Raw genomic sequence first — 25,028 nt, 5'->3', positions numbered from 1 at the left:
GCAAACCACCCCCTGGTGTGTCATGCCGGCCTTCATAGTTTCATACGTACTCTTACTCGTGAAAAGCACTTACCTCAACAGTATGTTAAGCCTATACGGTGGATTTTGTCTTTGTGTAATGCTGCATGAGCCTGGCTGACCTGTTGTCCCATGCTATAATTATAATTAACTATTTTATTGTTTACCCAGGAAAGCCTCACTAGTCTCGACTAATTTATAGGAGGTTCCTGCCAATTTTACACAGTATAGGGGACAATGATCTTCCACGTGTAATCCCAATGGAGTATTTGGCAGGCCAGGAGTAGTGGAGTGTATCATTGCTGTGATGTCTCCTTCATATTTGTGGATCAGGCATTGCGTTGTTATATGTTGTATGGTCTGTTCTGGATGACCACAGTCGCACACTGGAGAGTTTTTAATTTTCAATTTGTGCATCAGGTATCCGCATATCCTATGGTTTGTGCAGTGGATGCGGTGTAGGGTGGTCCATGAGCTTCATGGAAGATCAAACCCAGGAATCGTCTGCGTTTGGTCTTTCACAAGGTGTTTGTTCGTGAGTTCTTTTGAACTCAATTCAGCTCTCCAAGCTTCATCGGGGTTGAATTCGCATTGTTTCAGGTTAAGCGCATGGGTCCAAAAGGGCTTGGCGTGACTTCAAGCGATGATGAACGTTATCGAGGTCTCGGTGAATGGAAAGGCGACTGTTTTTCTGGATTCGCAGGACTTTTCAGAGGGTTGCAGTGTTACGGCGGATAGGTGGGGGAGAGATATGTGACAGCACGGACAGCCAGGGTGTTAGGATCGACTTGAGGGTTCCAGTGATACACTGCATTGCAGTGTTCAGATGAACAACACCAGGTCGAGTGGTGACTTCTTCTGGTCTATTCTGGTGGACAATGTTCGGCTACAAAGTACAACAAGGGCCATAGTTAATATCCGTAGCACTGGTGCTGATGCTCCTCAGCTTTCTGATTGCTCGTTTATGGGCACAAGGTTAGACCCCTTGCTTTGGTCTTGGTGGCTACCTTTTTGTGGTGATTGTGAAAGGTTAGCGTATGGTCCAGATTCACTCCGACATAAGTTGGAGTGGGTTCGTGTGACAAGGGCAGCCAGGGAATTGGGTTTAACTTGAGAACAACACATGTTTTATCGTGTCCATTGCTCGTGGCTAATGGACATGGCCTTGACCAATCCGCACTCAACAGAGTCGTGAAGAATGCTCAAATTACTCCCACGGACTGTACGGTGTTGGGGGAGACCCTCGTCCAGCAGTGGATTGACGAAGAGGCTCGATAGGAAACAGTTATTTAATAGAATTGTAACTAAAAATCTGTGGCATTGCTGAAAACCACTAAAGGAGGGTGAAAAGTTTACGTTCGTAATTGCTATCTCCCGATTTACCGTTGACCATATCGGCAGATTAATCATATAACCGAGTTGGCATCTTCATTCCTGACAGACGGAGGTGGATGGAGTCACGTGATCACGGCCTGGACCATTTAATGAGCATCACCATGGCAACCGTTGCAATGATGATTATGGTGGTGATGGCAACGGCAGGAGTCAAAGTGATGGGTGAGAGCTACAGAGAGGAGTGTGTGGTGTTTGTGTGTCTTTACACGTACACCAATCCATGAGCACATGACACCGGTCCTCTTATTTCTTCATTGGCTACCAGTCAGAGTCTGAGTGGACTTTAAGATACTACTAATAATCCAAAAGGCTTTAAAAGGGCTCACTCCACATTACTTGCAAGAACTAATACATGTATATATTCCATCAAAGTCCTTAAGATCTTCTGCTATCCAACTGCTCAGCACTCCCAGATCTAGGTTGTTATCTTTTGGTGATCGGCCTTTTGTTATAGTGGCATCCAGGTTATGGAACGCCTTGCCACTTGAAATCAGGCAATCGGAGTAGGTAGATATATTTGTCTGCTCTTAAACCCCATCTCTTTAGTTTGTTCGGTTGCCCTGGTTCTGTTTTTGTTTCTTGCTTTACATGCATTGTGCATTAGGATCCTAGGATGGAATGCACATTATTATTATTACTACTACTACTTTAAACGCATGTTGATTGTAATTGTGGAAGGAAAACCTGGAGGACCCGGAGAAACATCCACACGACCACGGGGAGAACATGCAAACTCCAGATATACAGACGTCAGGGTCAGAATAAAACCCACAACCTCTAGTTTACTAGGCGAGGTAGCTAACATCTCTCCACCGTGGGACATGGCTAACACGAGTGGTGGGTGATAACTGAACCAGTCCTGGGCCTCAGCAAGCTCCACTGATCCTGACGACGTATATCCCTGGTGTGTCGTGTTAACCATCAGCACTGGAGAGACAAAGATGTCCAGGAGTTCTTATGACCATGCCACCCTCTCGTGTTAGTTTAGGTTATTATATTGATTGAACTAGCTGGTCAGGATTGGGCAAAAATTTGCCCACTTGTAATCCATTCTCTATTTCTCTAAGAGTCTCTATGTATCTCTGTGGGTCTTCATGTTAGTTTAGATTATTAAGTTTGTTGAGCAAGCTGGCCAGGATTGAGCAATACTTAGCCCACTTTTCACCCTGGCAACTGAGAGCACACAGACTAAGTGTTTGTAACCTAACATTAAAACTAAAATAATATATTTTAGAATCACAGTTAAGAGACAAACAACACATATAGTATTTAAAAGAATACAATTAAAAACAATATCATCATTGGTTCTCAAACTATATCCGGGACACTCTTGTTCCAGTGACTATCCAGGCACGTGTCGTGACGGGTACTGCACTTTAAATTTAGAGTGAAAACTCGTTTCTGTAGAACAGCTATTTGTGTTTATTTTGGTGTCCTTTACCCACACCTCTGATTAACACAGTTTACTACGTATGTATACAGGATCGCCTATATATTTGGAGTTTGCAGGTTCTCCCCCTATTCGCGTGTATTTTTCTCCAAGTCTTCCCGGGGTTTCCCTCCAAATGTAGAATGATCATCACGCGTTTAGAGTATTCAACTGCAATAAATTCCCACACGATGATAAGCCACTTCATTGAGCTATCATTTGTTTGCCTAAGTTGCTTCTGGACATCTGTGAAAAAGATCCTTTTATCTCATCGGATTCATCCAGTATAAATATATATTCTGATTTTTATTCTGAACAATATGAATATAGCTCAGTGGGCCTTACCTGGTAAAAAATTTAAATAGTAAATATTTAGCTCAAGAATAAAAGGCGCTTGTAAAAGCGGGTAGAAAATATAATTAACATGAATGCGAGTGCTGGTTTTGTTTATTCATGATTTCCAAGGTGTGAGGTTTCGAAGAAAATAAATGCAAATCCACGTGTGCGAGTCGTGCAGTGTGAAAACTGCATCGCTGCATGGAAATGCATTCGATGGCGTTATCAGACATCTACCGCACAACACCGCAATGTTCCCCGAGTTACTTTTCGTGAGAAGTACAGTGCAGCAAACCAAGCTGCTAACGCAAAACAAAAAATCCCTAAATTTGAAGTTTTATTTTATACCTACGTGACTTTCCCGAAAGAACCACAGAGTATGGATCCGTAAATTATACATATATATTACAATAGGCCGATAGAGACTTATGTTATCACCTGTTATTTATTTCTGGTGTAGTGCTGAACTTTACGCAGACAACTTCTTTTTCATCCACGTATCTTTTCCACAGGGAAGGACGCAGAAAGGATGTATGGATGGCGTCTGTTTCAAATTTATCCATGAAAACATTGGCTATCACTGGTGACAAGCGGGAACCCATAGGGGTGCCCTCATTTTGTTTGTAGAAGGTACCATTCCAGGTGAAGTACGTGTTGGTGAGGGAGTGCACTGGAAGAGATACGTGGATGATACTTTCTTCATTTGGCCACATGGCCTCCCAGCATTGAACCAATTTCTAGACCACATCAACTCCATACACCCATCCATTAAATTCACCATGGAAGTGGAGGATGGCAAGCTACCTTTCTTGGATATTCTGTTTGAGAGGAGGCCCAATGGCTCTTTGGGACATTTTGTCTACAGAAAGGCCACCCACACAGATTCCTACTTGAAGCCTGATTCCTACCACCAAATCATGCAAACAAGCATGCTTTAATAATAATGTATGCATTGTCTTTGAAATTGATTGGCCTACACCAGAGAAAACCTTCTATATGGCCTTGTCTCACCAGTTTCAAAGACAATGCATATATTATCCGAGCATGTTTGCGTGCATGATTTGCCACAAGTATGTGCGGTGAATGCAGACGTGATGTCTATTTGTTGTTTGAATATCTTACAAACTCCAGTTTTATTGCCAGAAAGGCTAAAACCTAACCTTATTTTTCATAATTCTTGATACTGGAAAAAAAGTCCCATATCTGCACTACGATCTGTAAGTGTAAGTTCAAGAATAACAACTGGAGCTGGGCTATCTGATTACTTGCATAATCGGTTCCTCAAACGAATTTATCGTCGAATACTCAGTTAATTGACTAATAAACTATCTGTGTTTCCATGTGAGTCACTGTACAGGAGCAAATGAGTGGGGTTTTGTAACATCATCAGCATCATCATCTGCCATGTCACAATAGACGTTGACTCTATGTGGTTTCCCGCCTTCGGGGAAGGACGTTGGTGTGGACGACAGTCGTAGTTGATTTAATTGTTCAGTCAACGAATCGACGTAGTCGGATCATATTGTGTTTTTATATTGTTTGTTGTTGTAATGTTCTGATCCTGTGCCCCGACTGGTAATGTGGACAAGAGCTTTAGGGCTCATCGGATTCCTCCATCGTAAATACAAATTATGATTTTGATATATCATGCCAGCTATAATAACATCACTTTCTCACTGCAGATGCGTGCGATGAAAAGACAAATGAAACGCTGAGTGTGCACTACGGGGAATCCGTGCTCCTGAATTGTTCACTGCCACCTGAACACAAAGAGCGTCACTTGAAATCTGTGCACTGGAAGAAAAAAACCCCCAACACACAATCAATAAACGTGAGTTGCTGTGAGATGTTGCTTTTCACAAATTTTTATTTCAGATTTAGATGGTATTTATTTCAACAGCAATTAATTTATTTACAACTTATTTTGGTATTTAGTTAGTTGTCCTTTCCCCCGCACCTCTGATTATCATGGTTGTGCTACATACGGTGTAATAGAGGTTCAATAGAGAGCACATATTGAACCCATCCCACTCTACTCCACAATCGCAACCCAACACAAAACTGTCATACACGTTTACTGGGGAAAAAATACACAACATTCTTCTGGTATACAGGAGGTGGTGGGTTCGATCCCGACCCTGAACGCCTGCTGGATATTTGGAGTTTGCATGGTTGTCCCGTGGTCACGTGTGGTTTTCTCAGGATCCTCCGGTTTTTCCCTCAACATGTATAATCAGCATCACGCGTTTAGAGTATTTGGCCGTTATACATGCCCGCCTGTTGATAAGCCACTTCGTTGAGCTATCATGTGTGGCCAGGTCGCTTCTGAAAAAAAACTACACCGCTTAGTGTGCCTGAACTGGTTAAATAAAAATAGTTTAGTGTTTACAAACAGTTCATGTCATAAACACAGAAATACTGGCTCAGGGGTGTGTAAGACACTTTCCTCCCAACCTCTCCAGGAAGCACCCCCCGAAGCTGTGAGCCAGCCCCACGCTCAGATTGGCTCGTCTCTCATGATATGGGAACGAGGTGCGGCAGAACAGCATCGAGATACGAGTCATGGCAGGGAGAGCATCTCAATTGTCCATAATCCTTAAGCAATAACTACGTGCATTTCCCCTTATAATATTTGTGTAGTGTCCTCCTTCCTCGAGGCGTGTGTGTGCGTGTGGCATGTGGCACACACACTCAGTCGGAGACAAGCTAGTTGCAGGAGGCACTGTCTCTCTTTATTATCATGTTCACACCACCAACTTCGGCCTCCTCTCTCGCGACCACGCTGCCGTACAGCCCGGCCCAGACACGACCTTGTCCATGTTGCACCGACGGCATCGACTGAGACAGCCAACTACTGTCCGGCTGCGCAATGATCGGATGAAGGCGGCAGTAACGAAGGGGATGATGACGACAACAGTGATGATGAGACGAGTCCACTCCGAGAACCGGCAGCCTGGAGCTCTCGCTCTCCGCTGCTTAGTCTACTCAGCGTGGCTTGGCTCCGCCCTAGCCGTGCCTCACTTCTCAAACCCACCTGAGATTTCCAGGGGCCTCCCTATAAGGTCTACCCTGACCCTTGCCCCAGTTTCTCTGCCCTGCCGGCACACCCGTGTATATGCTCAATGGACAGCAGTTGGCGCTGTGTCACTACATCACTCCCCACTCCGTTAACAAAAACAGCCGTCCCGGCTGCCAAAACAGCAGCCGCAACCGGTGGACAGGCAGAGCAACCCCATAATCTCGAGAAACACCCCTAACATCAACGCAGAAGAAAAAAATAATTCCCACAATCCCGTTACAACCGCGGCGCCCCCCACGAATCAACAGCTCACTTCGCTGCCACTCCGGTACCCCTGCTCACCAACTTCACACTCAACCCAAAGCGATGCACCCGATCTCGCATATTGGCAACCCCATTACTTAGCACGGTGACCGCTTCCGTGATTTGGCGACATTTTACACAGCACGGTGGCCCCCATCCCTGAATCGGCAAAACATTCTACACAGCACGCCGCGCCTCCCTTTTCAAACCCACTAGAGGGTTCTAGAGGCCTCCCTATAAGGTCTACCAATGGCGCTTGCCCCAGTTCCTCCACCCTGCCGGCACACCCATATATATTTGCTCAATGGCGTGTACGCTAAGTGTCCACCACAGTTGCCGCTGCTGTACAGCTGTCAGCGCTGTGTCACTTCATACATATGTATATTGAACTTCTTTCGCACCGTACTTAGCCTGCCGTGCTAATTGGAGCTGCGTGGGAAAATCAACAAAATAAACACAAAAAGCAGTTCTAAAGACATGAGTTTTTAATCTAGATGATATAAAAGTGCATAGCTCCAGTGGCTTCCTAATATCGCAAGGAAGAGCGTTCCAGACGTTCGCAGAATCACATCTAAAAGATGTGCGATGCAGTGACCATCTTTGTTCGATACCTATCCAAAAGCTGCTACAAGGATGACCGGAGTTCATGAGATGCTTTATGCTCCTTGACCAGATCAGCAAGATATTGTGTTTAATTTGTAATGAGTGCGACCTTATAATGCATTTGTTCGGTAACCGGATGCCAATGCATCTCGGTGAGAACTGGAGGGACATGGTCGGATCTTGCATTACCCGTCACGAAACGTGCAAAAGAATTTTGTACACGCTGCAGCTTAGTAACGTTTTTGTCATACGTCCTTGTTGAGTAGTGAGTTGCAATAATCGAGCCTTGTCGAATCTATGCTACACGTCACCGTGTTGGCTATGTCATGACTCAACAGTGGTCGAATGTGTCGTAGAGACCTGATACGAAAATTGCAGGACCGTAAGATATTTTTTCCCGTAGAGATCTTACCATATTCAGGTCGAGTGTGGTGCCGAGGCTATTTAGATGAGTAGACAACTGGAGTCTGCGACCGCCACACCTTAATCCTCGCACAATTTTGTGTTCGTTATGCATGACTGTAAATCATCCACGACCTGTCTAACCTACATGGACTGGTTGCTCTGTTCGTGCTGGAGGACGCTGTCACATAGGCTGATGTCCACTTGTGTTACATCGACATTCATATGCATGTATTTCATTTGTGTTTCCTGTGTATCTGGTGCTCTAACTATGCGAAAGTTACATGTAAAAAAAGCATTCGCTAAATAAACCAAAATAAAAAAATGTCATTTATACTGGAGGAAGCCGATGAGCTATGGAGCTCTTTTTCACATTTGTCCAATAAATGCGGGTCAGAACATTGTAACGACAAACAATACAAAAATATGACAGGAGTGCAACGTATAGGAAAGGGAAACAAATCACTTAAAAACATACAAATAAAGCTAAACTATGTTTATTATCCCAGGCAAGGCACACTGAGCTATACAGATCTTTTTCAGAAGCGACCTGACCACAAATGATAGCTAAACCAGGTGGCTTAAAGCAGCCAAATACTCGAAGCGCATGTTTCTAAATGTGAAGGGAATACCTGCAGGACCCAGGTGGGTGGCCAACACCACACCCATATATTTGCAAACTCCAAATGTACAGGCGAAGGTCGGGTGTAAAAGCATTCGCTAAATAAATGCAATAGCCATCGCAAACCCAAGAAATGCGTGTATGCATGTGTATGTGCCACCCCTTCTAGCTCTTATACTACGAGGAGTCAATGGGAAAACTGGATACCCCTCCCGGAATAACGTTAGTGGGCAACCCAAGTGCTGGGGATGGTTCGCTGGTCTTCAACATGAGTGAGGTGGACAGCGCGAGCGTGTACTGGTGCGAACTCAAGGCCAAAGTCGGGATGGAATTGCGATTCTCTAAGAAGATTTGTGTGACCGTCAGGGAGGCCAGCTTGCCAGTCAGTACCACGGTTGCTACAGGTGCGTTTATATGCGTGTGTGTCCTGGCGAGGGGTTGGTAACCCCTCCACCTTCAATTAATTACGACTAAACCATGGTGACAAAATTTAATAAATAAGCTTGTGCCGGAGGCCACGGGAGGCCAGGCGTCTATGACGTCTCCTGGCCAAACCCCATTTGGCGGAGCCCAGAGACTGAATCCTTACCCTCGGGGCTCCTCCAAAAACAACAAAAAACCATTACGTGTGGCCATGCGGAATGTTCTAACGCTCACTGCGGAGGAGAGGCTGCCACTCCTCTGTTGGGAGCTGGACCGGCACCGCCTGGATCTCTGTGGTATTCAGGAGGTCCATTGGACCGGCTTTGGTTTTCTGCCACTATGAGGGGTGGACAGTCCTCTACTCGGGGTAGGAGACTGCCAAACAACAGGGTGTGGCTCTTCTTCTGAATAAAATAATGAAAAGGGCGTGGGAGCGTGGTGGTGAGGTGTGGGAAGCTGTAAGCCCCAGGCTACTTTGGGCTCGCTTTCCCATCAACCAGAGGCGAGGAGTGGTGGTCGTGGTTATGTATGCCCCCACTCAAGACGGACATCCGTGGAGGGATGCAGGCAAGGCCAATGAGTAAAATGCCTTCTATGACCTCCTGTCACAGGTGCTAGCTCAAGTAGCCCCTTGGGATAGAGTCATCTTGTTGGGTGACTTCAATGCCCGAGTTGGTCAGGATGCTGGCACCTGGTCTGGAGTAATTGGAAGGCATGGGCCAGATAAGCTCAATAACAATGGCAGGAGGCTGCTAGATTTTTGTGCAGCCCATGGGCTGTAATGACCAACATGCTGTTCTGGCATCGGCGCATCCACGCTACATCATGGATGCATGCCGGATCCAGGCAAGAACATCTGCTGGACTACATAACAACGGTACAGCACATGCGGCCCCATGTCCTTGACCCCAGGACCTACCGTGGAGCTGATCTGCCCACTGACCATCGACTTGTCATCTGTAAGATGCGCCTGCCATTTTTCCACTCCGGTGGTGGGTGTACACCCAGGACCCCATTCAAACCCTTAGTGGCATGGTCTCAGTTAGCTGACGAAAGTTGCAAGCGAGAATTTCATCATCACTTGCGGCAGGGGTTGGCATCGTTCCCCATTCCTCCTGATGTCGAGGGGAAATGGGCGAGGTTTAGGACTGTGGCTCATGCAGCTGCAATGGCTGCTTTGGGTACACGGTCCAGACCTCCTCAGAGACCCTGGCTGACAGAGGAGGTGTTCAAGCTGGCTGAGAAAAAGTGACAGGCCCACTCTCATCGGCTACAGCATCCCACGTCGGAGAATGAGGAGGCTTACCGCAGCCTTCGCTCAGAGGTTCGGAGAGCCATGAGGTGCTGCAAGGATGGGTGGTGGTCATAAGTTGCTGATGAGATGGAGTCGCCTCAATGGCCCGTGATCACAAATTGCTTTTTAATTCCATCAAAAAAGTAACCTGCAGCGCCACACCTATTACCATCATTCGGGGAAAGAACGGTGATAAAATCTTCGACCCCCAGGAAGAGGTTTGCTGATTTGCTGAGCATTTCTGTGAGGTCCTGGGGGAGGGGAAATCCCTCTGCCAGGAAAACAACGTGGGACAAAGTGGGGATGACCCTGAAAAGGTTGCCGTGCCTCGAATATTGTAGAAGTCAACCCCTGTGAGTGGCTGGCTGAGGTGCCATCTGTTGAGGAAGTACTGAAGGCGATCCAGGGTCAGAGACCATGAAAGGCACCGGGCAGAGATGATCTCCCAAGCGAAATGCTGAGGGAGGGGTGGGGTTTGTGCACAGACTGCCCTACATGACATCATAACAACAGTCTGGACCACTTGACGGGTTCCGCAGGATTGGAAGGATTTCGTGGTGGTGCCCCTCTTTAAGAAGGGGGACTGCATATACTGTAACAACTACAGGGGCATCTCACTCCTCAGTGTGCTGGGAAAGGTCCTGGCAAGGATTATTCAACATTACCTTGCTAGGCAGGCTGAGGAGAGGCTTGCGGAGCCCCAATGCGGTTTCAGAAATGGGCGGTCCTGCACAGATGCCATGTTTTCTGTCTGTCTGCTACAGCAGAGGTGTAGAGAATTCCAACAAAACCTACATCTCTGCTTTATTGACCTGGTCAAGGCCTATGATACCATCAGTAGGCCTGGGCTCTGGGTTGTTCTTCGTGCTTTCCGAGTCCCTGACCCTCTGCTCACGATCATTAAGGACCTTCATGATGGTGAGCGGGCCTGGGTAAAACTACGTGGCCGGGAGTCAGAGCCATTCCCTGTACACCTTGGGGTGCGACAGGGATGTCATCTGGCTCCCACATTACTTAACATTTATTTCGACCACGTAGTTCGAGAAGCCTTCAATCGCTGTACCGGAATAATTTCCATCTGGTACAGACACAATGGGAGGCTGATCGATGTCCGGGTGCAGTCAAGGGATGGCTCCCTTTGTTCAACCATGTTATGTATGCCGATGATCTGGTAATAGCTGCTCACTCAGAGGAGGAGTTGGAGGTGCTGCTGCTGAAGCTGGAGCTTGCCACTAAGAGATGGGGCCTTACCATCAGCCCCACAAAAACGAAGCACCTGCCTGGGTATTTTGTACCATCGGGCACTCGACCCCCACAACTCCCAATTGGTGATAGGGCAGTAGTAGAGAGAGTGGAGAGTTTATAATACCTGGGCAGTGTGCTCATGACCGGCTCCGGTTTAAGAGCAGAGGTCTCACTTCGAATCAGTCGAGCGCCATTATATTTTCATCGGTTGCATAATGCTGTGTGGAAGCTACCTGGTCTGTTACTCCGCACGAAGCTTCAGGTCTTCTCGGCCACAGTCATTCCCTCCCTTCTCTATGCTTGCGAAACGTAAACGCCCGTAATGAAACATCTTCGCCGGTTAGAAATATTTAGGCTGGCCTGCCTACAATCCCTCCTGGGTTTAACCAGGCTGGTTTGTGTGAGGAGCTCACAAATCCTTAAAAGATCTGGACAAGGTCCCATCGGTGAGCTCTGATGGCAGGCAAGGCTGCGTTGGCTGTGCCATGTAGCCCGCATGCCCAGCCACCACATGCCTAAACAGCTTTTGTTCGGCCGGAACGAGGGGGCTAAACGTGCGCGGCACGGGCTAGAGAAGAGATAGAGTGATGTGGGATAGGAGGATGTGGAGCTGAGTTTACTTGCCGATGACTTGTACCAGCGGTGTCAAGATCGGCCTCTGTGGAGGAGGCTCGTGAAGGACGCTACTGGGCAGTTGGAGGCAGTCTCCCTCAAACAACAACGGAGGGCGGAGGAGCGACGCTCACAACAACGAGCGGAGCGCCGGGTGAGTAAATCACAGCAAGTTGGCACAGTAGGGGGCACACGTGGTGCATCAGCCAGTCGTCTCAGTCAGTCGACCTGTGGTATCTGGGTCTGCCCCGTGACCTGCCAGCGGGCGTTCGACACTACATGTGGTCTCAAGGTGCACAAAGCCTGGCACAAGCTTCGTGGTGACGTCACCACCACTTAGTGTCAAATGGTGGTTGTTGATGTTGTCCCGGCGACCTGATTTCGGTTCCCACTCACGGCCACCAACACTGGTGACGATTATCTGAACCGGTCCTGGGCCTTCCCCAGGTCAGCTCAGCCTCAAATGAGTAGCTGTGGTTGTGTGTAAACATGACCACTGGAGAGACAAAGGCGGCCGGGCATGGTGCTGGCCACCCACCCCTTCATGTGCCATACTTGCCTTCATAAGATCTCGCGAACACCACTTGACCCAAACAGTCTCTTAAGGCTACATGGGGGATGTTTGTCTCTGTGCGCGCATGTGTAGAGGCTTTTTCAGTGAGATTGCAAAATGGGATGAAGTTTGGCCGTAATCTAAGCAAAGACCAGCAGCTACAACATCCACTCTCACTATCGTTATCGACGTTATCATCGGCATCATCATTATCGATGCCATCGACATATTGTCATCACCGACGTCATCATCGCTATCGTCATTATCGTTATCGATGTCATTGCCATCATTCACGTTACTATCGTCATCAGCTTCATCATCATTCTGATTGACATCATTGCCATAGTAATCACCATCATCATCGTTGTCATCATCTACATCATCATTGTCATCATCGTCTTTGTTCGATGGTTAGCCAAAAGTCACTGCTGCGAGGATGAGCAGAGTTCGCCTGATGATGGTTCATGCTCCTTGACGGCAGCAGCACCAAACACGAATGTTTTTATCGATTTGTTGATCTTTGTTCTGTTTAACAGCGGTCTCTGCTGTATTTGTGATGACAGTCCCGCAGCTGGAATGGGTGGAGATGGCGGCATTTATCGCTGGCAGCGTGGTCCTCTTTGTCATCCTCGTAGTCCTCGCCGCGTGGGGCTACCACAGGAACCAGCAGCGGATAATGGAGCGCTTCATCAACAGAGCGAGGTGGACCACGCACACATAATGGGCAGCTCAGTAATATTGCTCGAGTGTAATCATTGTTCAAACTTAATTTGGAGCTTTCGTGACTGCAGGAATTACTCTTTGGTTCTTTCAGTAAAGTCACGTATAAAGATAAAATAATAAAATAAATACTAGCATACGACGTTTCGATTGCAACACAAGCAATTATCATCAGGTATAAATGAAATAGAAACACAAATCTAGTATACTTAGAAATGTAATGTAATACAACAGAGAGTCGGATAACATAACAGTCAACACCCTACCTGGTTGATTACGTTCTTCCTGAGAATGCTAAATTTGAGAGAGAGATAAAACACAGAACCAGAGACATATAGATAGACATATAAGCAGACAGATATCACAGAGATACATAGAGAGAGAGAACAAACATAGGCACACAGAGAAACCACGCCTCTGTGTCGTGGCCTTAAATAGAGAGAGGGGGCGGGGGCAGAGAGAGAGGGAGGGGTTAGAGAAGTTAGCATGTCAATGAGTAGCACGTTGAGTGGTACGGTGCGAAAGCTTGAAAAAATTAGGAGACAGGGAGAGAGACACACTACATTTTCACACTTAACTTCTAACTTAGCAATCTTTGAAAAACGTAATCAACCAGGCTATGCGTTAATTGTGTGTTGACCAACTCTCTGTGTTGCATTACATTACATTTCGAAATTTTGCTAGGTTATTTAATTTAGTGTGTCTCTCTCCCTGTCTCCTAATTTTTTCAAGCTTTCGCATCGTACCACTCACCGTGCTACTCATTGACATGCTAATTTCTCTAACCCCTCCCTCTCTCTCTGCCCCCGCTTTCTATTTAAGGCCACGACACAGAGGCGTGGTTTCTCTGTGTGCCTATGTTTGTCCTCTCTCTATATATCTCTGTGATATATGTCTGCTTATATGTCTGTCTATATGTCTCTGGTTCTGTGTTTTATCTCTCTCTCAAATTTAGCATTCTCAGGAAGAACGTAATCAACCAGGTAGGGTGTTGACTGTTATGTTATCCGACTCTCTGTTGTGTTACATTACATTTCTAAGTATACTAGATTTGTGTTTCTATTTCATTTATACCTGATGATGATTGCTTGTGTTGCAATCGAAACGTCGTATGCTAGTATTTAATTTATTATTTTATCTTTATACGTGACTTTACCGAAAGAACCAAAGTGTAATCATTGTTATTGTACATCTTGAAGAAAAAAAGGTGAGCTGATAAGATGTTCAAAAAACAAATATGCACCTATTGCAAGGCATCATCAATGTGTGTGTGTATGCTGAACCTCGTTCGCACCGTACATAGCCAGGTTCGGGAAAGGGCAACAAACTAAACATGAAAAGAAACATGAAGTAGTTGCCACTGGGACGTCCTCTTGCCTCAGCCGCTGCATCAAGTTGGAATGGCTGCCACGGTGGCGTGATATTAACTACCTCACCTGGTATGCAGGACGTCGTGGATTCGATCCCGATCCTGATGCAAATATTTGGAGTTTACATGTCCTCCCCGTGGTCGCGTAGATTTTTCTGCAGGTCCTCCCGTTTCTCCCTCCACATTAAAAAACATGCGTTTCGAGTATTTGGCTGCTGCAATAATTTTGCACGTGATAAGCCACTTTTTTTAGCTTTCATTTGTTGCCAGATTGCTTCTGAAAAATAACTACATAGCTCAGTGGGCCTTACCTGGTAAAATAAAAAAAGAGTTCAATAGTTTAGTTTAATATGATGTAAGGCACCCTTTAGTAGTATTGTATAGTATAGTGTAGTATGTAATGTACTCTTTGCGGAAGCTTGTTGCATCGATAGCGATGGCTTTGTGTCTAGCAATAGGCTATTACAGGGAACTGAGATGAGGCTTGCTAATGCGTCCAAGTGGATCAAGAGTTCAGAGAGCTGACTTTAATGGGCTCAGCCTGGTGATTAACAGATTGAAATGTCCCATCAAATTATATTTGGCTCTCCACTTTATTTAGCACATTTACTATTGATTTAACTGTAATGCGATGAAAATTACTGTCAGAAGGGGCGTGGGTGGGAGAGAGCATCTTTCTCCTGTGGACCAGATAATCAAATGTGCACATGCTCAGGGACAACTACTTTGAAATGCAGTCAATATTCCCAGGCAGTCTCCCATCCGAGCTCTAACCATAGGTTTGGCACTGCCTTAGCTTTCGTCACCAGACAAGATGTGACAGAGTCGAGGTGATTTGGTCGACTGTATCATCATTGTAATCACGACAAACAGACTTTTGGGTGACGTTTACATGCCGCATAAGGTACTCATTTGAGGCTGATTTGACCTAGGGGATGCCCTGCACCGGTTCAGATAATCGTCACTGGTGTTGGTGGCCTTGAGTGGGAATCAAACTCGGGTCACCGGGTTTGTAGTGCAATGCGCTAACTGCCATTACTACCACCACAACTACCAACACTAATTTTGTGTTTTATTTTGCGCAGTGTTCAAACAACGGGGCCCTACGAAAATTTTCAACCAAGCAAGGTATGTTTCCACAAAAACAGCAATAACCACCATTCGCCACGAAGTGGCGGTGACATCAGCACGGCGCTTGTGCCAGTCAAGGTGCACTCTGACGCCATGTGAAGTGTCGAAGGCTCTCCTCTGGCAGGAGGTCACGAGACAGACCCAGCACTGACACACATAATAGATTCACACACTGATAAACATTAAAATTGACACATTGAAACATACAGAGACATATCCGATGCACAACATCTCCAATTTGCCATGAGGTTATTGCAATGCCACTAGGTCCAACAACAACCGCAATTCACTCTTAAGTGGCGGTGATGTCACCACGGCGCTTGTGCCAGGCTAGGTACAGCTTGAGCGGATTTTTCTCTGGGTCCTCCGGTTTTTCCCTCTACATTTAGAAGGATGTGTTTAAGAGTATTTGGCTGCTATTCATTTCCACATGATAAGCTACTTCGTCGAGCTATCATTTGAAACAGCCGGTTGCTTCCGAAATAGAGCTATATAACTCAGTGTCTCTTACCTGGTAAAATAACAATTAATAATAATAGAATACGACGTTTCGATTGCAACACAAGCAACCATCATCAGGTAAGAATGAACGAGAAAACAAACAGAGTAAACTTAGAAATATAATGCAATACAACCCAGAGAGTCGGCTAACATAACAGTCAACACCCTACCTGGTTGATTACGTTATTCTAAAGATTGCTAAATTTGAGAGAGACAAAACACGGACACGGAGACATATAGACAGACACACAAGCAAGGTGGGTATGTAGGTGGGTCGATGGATGGTGGATACGGAGGTAGTTAGGTGGGTAGGTCGTTGGGTATGTAGGTGGGTAGGTAGGTGGGTAGGTCGGTAGGTGGGTAGGTAAGTAGGTGGGTAGGTAAATAGGTAGATATGGAGGTTTGTCGTTAGGTTGGTGGCTATGTGGGTAGGTGGGTAGGTATTTAGATGAGTCGGTCGGTGGGTGGGTAAGTTCGGTGGGTAGGTGGTTAGGTATGTGGGTCGGTAGGTGATTGAGTATGTGGGTGGGTGTATAGGTAGGTGGGTAAGTAATTGAGTAGATGGGTAGGTCGGTGGGTGGGTAGGTGTAGATGAGTAGGTAGTTGGGTAGGTGAGGAGATGGATAAATAGGTAGGTGGTTAAGTAGTTCGGTAGGTGGGTAGGTATGTGGGTATTTGGGGAGGTGGGTAGGTAAGTAGGTGGATAGGTAGGTGGTTAGCTAGGTAAGTAGGTGAGTGGGTAGGTAGGTCGGTATTTGGGTAGATACGTAGGTGGGTAGGTAATTAGGTGGGTAGGTACATAGGTAGATAAGTAGGTGGGTAGGTATGTTGGTGGCTAGGTAAGTAAGTGGGTTAGTAGGTGGGTGAGTAGGTGTGTTGGTGTGTAGGTAGGTGGGTAAATAGTTAAGTAGGTGGTTAGGTCGGTGAGTAGGTAGGTAGGTGGGTAGGTAGGTAAATACGTGGGTAGGTTGGTAGGTAGGTGGGTAGGTAAGTAGATGAGTAGGTAGGTTGGTAGTTAGGTGTGCAGGTTGGTAGGTAGGTGGGTCGATGGGTGGATGCATATCTAGGTAGATAGGTGGCTAGGTGGGTAACTCGTTGGGTCTGTGGTAGGGTAGGCAGGTGGGTAGGTAGGTGGATAGGTAGGTGGATGAGTAGGAGGGTAGGTACGTAGGTGGGTAGGTAAATAGGTGGGTAGGTTAATAGATAGATATGGTTTGTAGGTAGGTTTGTGGCTAGGTGTGTAGATGGGTAGGTAAGTATATAGGTAGGTGGGTAGTTGGGTGTGTAGGTGGGTACGTTGGTGGGTAGTTATGTCAGTAAGTCGGTGGGTGGGTAAGTTAGGTGGGTAGGTGGGTGGGTGTGTAGGTCGGTGGGTAAGTAGGTGAGTAGGTCGGTGGGTGGGTAAGTAGTTGAGTAGGTAGTTGGGTAGGTGAGGAGATGGATAAATAGGTAGGTGAATAAATAGGTTGGTCGGTGGGTGGGTAGTAGGTGGGTGGATACATGGGTTGGTAGGTGGGTAATTGATTAGGTATGTAGCTAGGTACTGTAAGTAGGTGAGTCGGGAGGTGGGTGGGTAGGTATGTTGGTGCGTAGCTCGGTGAGTAGGTTGGTGGGTAATTGGGTAGATGGGTCGGTTTGTATTTTGGTAGGTGGGTAGGTAAGTAGATGGGTAGGTAGGTCGGTAGGTAAATAAGTGGGTAGATTTGTGGGTAGATAGGTTGATGGGTAGATGGGTAGGTAGGTGGTTAGGTAATTAGATGGAAAGGTGTGTAGGTAGGTGTGTAGATTTATAGGTGGGTAGGTAGGTGGGTCGATAGGTGGGTGGATTCGTAGGTAGATGGGTGGCTAGGTGGCTAGGTCGTTGAGTATGTGGGTCGGTAGTAGGTACTTGGGTAGGTGGGTGAGTCGATATTTGTGTAGGTGGGTAGGTAAGTAGGTTGGTTGGTGGGTAAGTAAATAGATAGATAGATGGGTAGGTAGGTTGGTGGCTAGGTAGTTAGGTAAGTAGATACGTAGGTGGGTAGGTAGGTGGGTGTGTAGGTGGGTCCGTGGGTGGGTAGTTTGGTCACTAGGTAAATGTGTAGGTCAGTGGGTGGGTAAGTTAGGTGGGTAGATAGGAAGTTGGATGGGTAGATAGGTAAGTAGGTGGGTAGGTAGGGATGAGGGTGCGTGGTTAGACATGTTGGTGGGTAGCTAGATGGATAGTTTGGTGGGTAATTGGGTAGGTAGGTGGGTTGTTGGGTATTTGGGTAGGTGGGTAAGTAAGTAGGTGGGTAGGTAAATAAGTGGGTAGGTTGGTGGGTAGGTAGGTTGATAGGTAGGTGGGCAGGTAAGTAGATGGGTAGGTAAGTAGATGGGTAGGTAGGTGTGTAGGTTGGTAGGTGGGTTGATGGGTGGGTAGATACGTAGGTAGATGGGTGACTAGGTAGGTCGTTGGGTATGTGGGTGGGTTTTTAGGTGGGTAGGTGGGTGGGTAGGTGGGTGAGTAGGTGGGTAGGTGCGTGTGTAGGTAGTTCAGTATTTGGGTAGGTGGGTAGTTAAGTAAAACGGTGGGTATGAGGGTAGGTACATAGGTGGATAGGTAGGTGAGTAGATAGGTTGGTGGCTAGGTGTGTAGGTGGGTAGGTAAGTAGATAGGTATGTGGGTTGGTGGGTTTGTAGGTGGGTGTGTGAGTGGGTACGTGGGTGGATAGTTAGGTGGGTAGGTAGATGGGTAGGTCAGTGGGTGGGTAAGTTAGGTGGGTTGGTAGGTGGAGAAGGGGTGGGTAGGTGGGTGAGTAGGTGGGTAGTTGGGTGGGTAGGTAAGTCGGTAGGTGGGTGCATAGGTAGATGGGTGCATAGGGTAGGTGGGTAGGTCAGTGGGTGAGTAGGTAGATGAGTGAGTAGGTAGATGAGTAGGTAGTTCGGTATGTGAAGAGATGGGTAAATATGTAGATGGTTAATCATGTGGCTAGGTGGGTGGGTAGGTAGGTGGGTGGATACGTTGGTAGGTGGGTGAGTAGGTCGTTGGGTTGGTACTGGGGTAGTTGGCTAGGTGGTTAGGTTGGGTAGGTAGTTGGGTATTAGCGTAGGTGGGTGGGTAGATTGATGAGTTGGTAGTTAGAAGTTATGTAGGTGGGTAGGTGGGTATGTAGATAGGTGGGTTGGTGGGTAGGTAGGTAGGTAGGTAGATAGGTAGGTTGATGGTTATGTAGGTGACTAGGTAGCTGGGTGGGTAAGTAGGTAGATATTTGGGTAGGTTAGTAGGTAGGTGGGATACGTGGGTCGGTTTATAAATAGGTAGGTGGGTGGGTGAGAAAGTAGGTGGGTAGGTTGGCAGCTAGGAGGTAAGTAGATATATGTACGTGTGTGTTTCGGTGGGACGTGGGTGGGTAAGTTAGGTGGGTAGGTAGTTAGGTAGGTAAGTAGGTGGGTATGTATGTAGGTGGGTATGTAGGTGTTGAGATAGGTAGATAAGTGAGTAGATAGATGGTGGGTAGATCAGTGGATGTGTAAGTTAGGTGGGTGGGTAGTTTGTTAGGTGGCTTTGTGGGTGGGTAGGTAGGTAAGTAAATAGGTGGGTAGGTGGGTGCAGAGGACTGTGGGTGCATAGGTAGGTTGGTAAGTAGTTGAGTAGGTCGGTGGGTGGGTAGGTAGATAGATGAAGTAGGTAGTTGGGTCAGTGAGGAGATGGGTAAGTATGTAGGTGGTTAAGCAGGTGGGTAGGTGGTTAGCTGTTTGTGTGGATACGTCGGTGGGTAGGTGGATGAGTAGGTCGTTGGATAAATGGGTAGGTAGCTGGATTAGTTGGGTAGGTGGGTAGGTCGGTGGGTATAAGGTTAGGTAGGTGGGTAGATCGATGTGTAGGTAATTGGAGGGTAGGTAGGCGGGTAGGTGGGGAGGTGTGAAAGTAGGTAGGTGGGTAGTTGGGTAGGTGGGTAGGTAAGAAGGTAGATAGTTGGGTAGGCGGGTAGTTAAGTGGTTAGGGTGGTAGGTAGGTATGTGAATAGGTAGGTGGGTGAGTAGATGGGGAGATGGGTATGTAGGTAGGTGTGTAGGTAGGTGGGTCGTTAGCCGAATATTTGGGTATGTAGGTAGGTGGGTAGGTAGGTGTGGTGGTTAGGTAGGTGACTAGGTAGGTTGGTGGGTAAGAAGTTAGATAGCTGGGTAGGTTGGTAGGTAGGTGGGTATGTGGGTAGATTTGTAAATAGGTAGGTGGGTAGGTAGGTGGTTGAGAAGATAGATAGGTGGGTGAGTAGGTAGTTGGGTAGGTAGGTTGGTGGCTAGGTGGGGATGTAAGTAGATAGGTAGATGGGTAGGTGATTAAGTGGGTGTGTGGTTTGGTACGTGGGTGGGTAATTTAGTTGGTAGGTAGGTGGGTAGGTCCGTGGGTGAGTCGGTCGGTAAGTAAGTAGGTGGGTAAGTAGGTGGATAAGTAGATGGGTAAGTAGGTGGATAAGTAGTTGTTTATATAGGTAGATAAGTGGGTAGATAGATGGGTAGGTCGGTGGGTAAGTTAAGTGGGTGGGTAGTTTGGTAGGTGGGTGAGTTGGTGCGTGGGTAGGTGGGTGGGTAGGTAAATATATGGGGGGGGTGGATAGGTAGGTGGGTGCATACATAGGTTGGTAAGTAGTTGAGTAGGTGGGTAGGTTAGTGAGTAGGTAGATGAGGTACGTAGTTAGGTATTTGGGTAGGTGATGAGATGGGTACATATTTAGGTGGTTATGTAGCTGGGTAGGTAGGTGGGTGGATACGTGGGTGGGTAAGTGGGTAGGTGGATGAGTAGGTCGTTGGGTAGGTGGGTAGGTATTTGGGTTAGTTGGGTCAGTGAGTAGGTAGGTGGGTAGGAGGTTAGGTAGGTAGGTGGGTAGGTTGGTGGGTTGGTTGGTTGATCTATGGGTAGGTAGTTGGACATAGATGGGTAGGTGGGGAGGTTGGTAATTAGGTGGGTAGGTGGGTAGGTAGCTGGGTAGTTGGGTAAGTATGTAGGTAGGTGGGTTGGTGGGTAGGTAGTTGGGTAGGTGGGTGGTAAGGTAAGTGACTATGTAGGTAGGTGGGTAAGTTGGTAGATATTATTTGTTTCTTTCGGTTAAGTCACGTCTAAAGATAAAATAATAAATTAAATTAAATAATAGAATACGACGTTTCGATTGCAACACAAGCAATCATCATCAGGTATAATGAAATAGCGACATAAAATCTAACCAGAAAACTATAGACAGACATATTAGCAGACAGATATCACCAAGATACATAGAGAGAGCAACACAGGTAACAGAGAGAGGTGGTCGTCTCTGTGGGGTGGCCTTAAATAGACAGAGGAGGGCGGACGCAGAGAGAGGGAGGGGGGTTAGAGAAAAAATTAGCATATCAATGAGTGGACAACAAAACGTGGTGCTGCAAGTGCGATGACACGGCAAGCAAGCCTGAAAATCAGGAGGACACACTAAAATTAAATAACCTAGTAAAATATCGAAATGTAATGTAATACAACACAGAGGGTCGGTCAACACACAATTAACGCATAGCCTGGTTGATTACGTATTTCAAAGATTGCTAAGTTAGAATTTAAGTGTGAACATTCCAAAGAGAGGACACAGGCAGAGAGAACAAGTAGTCAGAGAGAGAGAAAAAAGAAGATAAGTTTAAAACTTCCCCGTAGAAGTGGTTCAATCTTAATTTTAGAACTTTCGTGACTGCAGGAATTATTATTTGTTTCTTTCGGTTAAGTCACATCTAAAGATAAAATAATAAATTAAATAAAATAATAGAATACGACGTTTCGATTGCAACACAAGCAATCATCTGCTAATATGTCTGTCTATAGTTTTCTGGTTAGATTTTATGTCGCTATTTCATTATACCTGATGATGATTGCTTGTGTTGCAATCGAAACGTCGTATTCTATTATTTAATTTAATTTATTATTTTACCTTTAGACGTGACTTAACCGAAAGAAACAAATAATAATTCCTGCAGTCACGAAAGTTCTAAAATTAAGTTGGTAGATAGTTGGGTTCGTTGGTAGGTAGGTGGGTATGTGGGTAGGTTGGTAGATAGGTATGTGGGTAGGTGAGTGGGTGAGAATGTAAGTGGTTAGTTGGTGGATGGGTAGGTAGCTGGGTAGGTGGGTAGGTAGGTGAGTATATGCAGGGGAAGTCTGAGAGGTGACGGATACGAGAAAAGGTATGGACAATGATGTCAGCGATGTAAGAGCATGGGTTGAGGCGACTCAAATCGGATTGCGCTATTAATAAATTGACGACGTCTTTGCGAAACGACGTAAAAGGGAGAGACGTGAATCGGGGTATTCTTGGACACACACCGGACCTGGTTGGCACTCTACAAGTTGAGGTCCTTTTAAAGAGGCGTAGTGAAGGAATGCAGCGAACGCCGCGTGCCACACGCACGAAGACAGAACAAAAGGCCTGCAAGCTCACATTGCACATCCCTTTCACCCTTTCTCATTGTGATGACGTATGTGTACATCATTGGAATGCCGTACACGTACGTCATCGGAGTGGAATTGGAAGAAAAACTAAAATAAAATAACAGCACGCGTGGCATTGTGGCACAGTTTGGCGCTAGCTATCATATAATGCAACGGTCATGTCCCTACCGTTCTATGCGGTGCACCTGAAGACGGTTGCTTGTGTTGCGATCGAAACATCGTGATCTATTCTAATGTTTCTACCTACGTGACTTTAACGAAAGAACCAAAGAGTATGGATTCCTGCAGTATCGAAAGCTTCAAATCAAAAGTAATAATGTCTTTACAATGACTGCGTTACCACTCCTCTTAAAATAAAATTAATGTGAACCACTTGCACGTTGCAAGATTCAGCGGTGAATGGGACACCACACCATGAGACTTGCAGATGTCTTGGAAATGGAAAGTGTTCACAACCTCAATGGCCCCACACCACCCAATCCAGAAATTTTTATATTTTATCTTATCAGTTTAAAATCCTCCCCACCTTTTATAAATTTGAATCTGCTGGCCAATCGCAAGATACCATTAGTGTGCACTTTTTATCTCTTGAAGTGATCAAATTAACGTCAAATTTGCACATTGAATTAAAATTCCTACTCAAATAATGTCCATGCAAAAAGAAAAAGAAGAACCTGGGCTTGCCTGCACCCTCCCGCCAACGAGCCCTCACCACTCATATGCCCTCAAAAGGTGCTTCAGAGATGGCGATTTGTGTATGTTGGTGTTGTTGTCTATATGCGTATGTGTCTCTGTTTGTTTTGTGTTTTTTGTGTACCTGTGTGTATATGTGTGTCTCCGTGTGTCTGTGTGCATTTTCTTCTCATGAAAATACTTAACTTTATTTTTCATCTCAGCCGCGTGCAACCAATGGACGACCTTCATTAAGCACAATTGGAATGGCATCTGCGCAGCAGTCCAGCAAATCAGTGGTCATTCGGACAGACGAGCAGGTCAGACGAAAACAAGCACACACACGTACACGTTATAAAGTACACACTGCAAAAAAAAGAAGTGTAATGGTAAGAAACTTGATTTGAAGCTTTCGTGACTGCAGGACTTATTCTTTGTTTTTTTCGGTTAAGTCACATAGAAAGAAAATAAATTAAATAATAGAATGCGATGTTTCGATTGCAACAATCGTCATCAGGTAGAACTAAATTTGAGAGAGAGACAAAACACATACACGGAGACTATTTGTGTGGTAGAGTTTTCTTAAACACCCTCTAAAGGAGTCTCTAGGGCTACCAATGCACGCTAATATGTTAGCAGTGGAACTAGCAAGTAATTGCAGGGCCTGCATCTTTACCTCTTATAAGTATGTATATGTCTTGAACTTCTTTGGCACTATACATAGCCAACCGTGCTAATCAGAGGTGCGAGAGAAGGACCACACACCAAGCACAAAACACAGTCCTAAATAAATAGCTTTACAATTTAGATTATTTAAAAGTGCAAAGCTGCAGCAACTTACTAATAACGAAAGGAAGAGCGTTCCAGACGGCCACAGAAGTGCATGTGGAGATTATAAACTGTATTTTACAAATGCCATTCCAAACTGCGTTTCTAAACTAATCACCCTCATCAGGAACTTTAGCAATTTCCTTTCAGACCAAAATTGACTGAGATTATGTGTCAATGTGTGGGGTGCCCGCCAAAGATATTTGAACCCTCAGAAAGGAAAAGGGATGTTTGAAACATACGTTTTCGAGTATTTGTCTGCTATAAATGTCCACATGATAAACCACTTCATTGGGCTCTCCTTTGTGGCTTGATCACTTTTGAAAAAAAGCTCAGTGGGCCTTGATAAAATAAGAAAAATTGTTTAGGTTTAGTATAGTTTGTGAAAAAATATTATCTGGACTGCATTAATTTTGTTCTCTGCTACTTCTTTCAGAACTTTCAGGAAGCATGTATCTATGACAATGAAACCTAGAAACGGGAAGACAAGAATACGATACAAGCATCTACTGGCAGGAGGAGGGAATTAATTGTCAATGTCAGAGGCAATGAACTGGCACCACAGAGATTCTGGGATTAAATCCAACTTCGAGACCCCCATCATTAATCTGTAGAAGCCCCCTTAGTAATACTTTACTTGGTGGTAGGCACATATTCTTCTCCGCTACCCCTGTACGTTGGACATTTGCAAAATTGTTTATTATTGTTGTCAAGCACCAAATATCACACCTCCTGGCTTTGACATTCCTCGATTAAACTGATGTAACCATCAACCACATGATAGAATTAACAGACCGATGCACGCATTTGCGTCATAAGTGGAAACTTAGAGACAAGCCACAAGAGGGCGACTGTGGGCATGCAACGCAAACTATAGAGTATAGACCATACAGTAAACACCACTTTAGTCTGCGCTCATTCAATTCAAGAAAACCAAAGCTGCACGAACTCTCTATTGAAGGCCTCTTGTGGCTCGCAGACCTCGACAATGCCATTTAGCTCCTGCCATTCAAGAACAGAATTATTCAAAATAGAGGTTTTTTGTGTTAGATCGCGTAAATATATAAATGTGTCTTTAAAACCCGCGACCACCCGACACAGCCAACTAGTAAGGGTTGTCACG

The 25,028-nt window shown here is 45.9% G+C and overlaps 2 long non-coding RNA genes across 2 annotated transcripts; both read left to right on the top strand.

Moving 5' to 3' along the window:
* Positions 1-1,503: 1,503 nt before the first annotated feature.
* Positions 1,504-8,341, top strand: LOC144932934 (uncharacterized). Its single transcript, XR_013636964.1, has 3 exons — positions 1,504-1,575; positions 4,861-5,009; positions 8,297-8,341. It is a non-coding gene; the product is annotated as an uncharacterized LOC144932934 (long non-coding RNA).
* Positions 8,342-8,359: 18 nt separating this feature from the next.
* LOC144932933 (uncharacterized) lies at positions 8,360-24,651 on the top strand. Its single transcript, XR_013636963.1, has 5 exons — positions 8,360-8,531; positions 12,818-12,956; positions 15,429-15,471; positions 23,302-23,397; positions 24,342-24,651. It is a non-coding gene; the product is annotated as an uncharacterized LOC144932933 (long non-coding RNA).
* The last annotated feature ends 377 nt before the right edge of the window (positions 24,652-25,028 follow it).

This window comes from Lampetra fluviatilis, chromosome 6 (assembly GCF_964198595.1).
Source record: "Lampetra fluviatilis chromosome 6, kcLamFluv1.1, whole genome shotgun sequence".
Lineage (NCBI taxonomy): Eukaryota > Metazoa > Chordata > Hyperoartia > Petromyzontiformes > Petromyzontidae > Lampetra > Lampetra fluviatilis.
The sequence above is the reverse complement of the archived record's forward strand: the minus strand, read 5'-3'. Positions and strand labels throughout refer to the sequence as shown.